This window comes from Grammomys surdaster, unplaced genomic scaffold (genome assembly GCF_004785775.1).
Source record: "Grammomys surdaster isolate TR1022 unplaced genomic scaffold, NIH_TR_1.0 130, whole genome shotgun sequence".
Taxonomy (NCBI): Eukaryota; Metazoa; Chordata; class Mammalia; order Rodentia; family Muridae; genus Grammomys; species Grammomys surdaster.
In genome coordinates this window covers 5,478,308-5,479,470 of record NW_021604588.1, presented here as the reverse complement: position 1 = coordinate 5,479,470, position 1,163 = coordinate 5,478,308, and the positions used below count along the sequence as shown (strand labels likewise).

General features: G+C 40.2%; 1 long non-coding RNA gene across 1 annotated transcript in view; it reads left to right on the top strand.

Annotated features, from left to right (window-relative positions):
* LOC114615731 overlaps nt 1-517 on the top strand; it is a 1,592-nt gene extending 1,075 nt beyond the window's left edge. Inside the window, exon 2 of the long non-coding RNA XR_003710509.1 lies at nt 1-517. This exon is cut by the window's left edge and continues 159 nt beyond it. This is a non-coding gene — a long non-coding RNA (uncharacterized LOC114615731).
* The last annotated feature ends 646 nt before the right edge of the window (nt 518-1,163 follow it).

Here is a 1,163-nt window from a genome sequence, read left to right as displayed (position 1 = left end):
CTCAATATGCATAAGCAAATTATTGTACCAAATATGAGCCACCAGCAGAGAACAAAGATCAGTTGAGAGATATTCAAAACTCCTGGACTGGCACAGCCCAAGATCACAAAGATTATATCTGACACTCTCTCAGAGAACCCTTCTCCATGTATTGTCTTCCTGTGTTCATATTTAAGTGCAACAAAATTTGCTTTGATTGGTATTACTTGCCTCTTTATGAATTCTGTCTTAAATTAAGAAAAATTAATCCTGGATGATTGACAACATTTTTGGTGACCCAGATAATATCCTCCGTTTAGAAGGTCTCGAAGGGCTGACAGCAGTGATGATTGGCACAGACTTATCTTGTTATCATAAAGTGGTTATTTGAACCTCTGCTTCAGGGTCACCACAATTGCTCTGGCCTTTTCCTGCTGTGCAGTCCTTCCTGCAACGATTTCTTCTGTTCCCCCTACCTTTTATCCTGTAGTTAGATTTTGCTCCTTTCATTTTTAATAAATATTGCTTACCATTTAAATATTATTATTTATTTTGTTTTAAGTGTTTGAGTGTTTTGTCTGCATGTGTGTATGTGTACTGTGTACCTGCCTGGTACATAGAGAGGTCAGAAGAGGAAGTTGGATCCCCTGGAACTGCAGTTTCAGATGGTTGTGAGCCAGCATGTCAGGGTTGAGAACTGAGCCTGAATCTTCTGCAAGAGCAACAAGCATTTTAAGGTGCTGAGACATTTACCTAGCCTCTGGCTCACCATTTTGACTCTGGTGGTAATCTCTGCTTCACCGTAGACACCTGTAGGCAGGAGAAATTGAGGCTGTGCAGGCCTGGCTTAAAGAGCCTTATGTTCTAGATTGCCAATCAGGTTGCAGTCTCTCTGACAGTTTCTGTTTTGGTTTTGAAAGTTTTATATTTTGGTGTATCCCTTCTCTGGGATTATTTTCCTTCAGTTCTTTCTCTTGTCCTTTTTATGTGCTTCCTGGACAGTCACAGCCTCTTCCAGACCCCTTACTTTTGTCTCTGTGTAGACTGGATCCACACACTCTGGAAAGCATCACTTTATAACCTTAGGATTTCTGCCTTTCCTTTTTTACTTGCCTTATAAAGCATCTTCTCTAAGCTTTTTAGCTAAGGTAGACCATGGTCTTGAATTTAGTAGAACATGAATT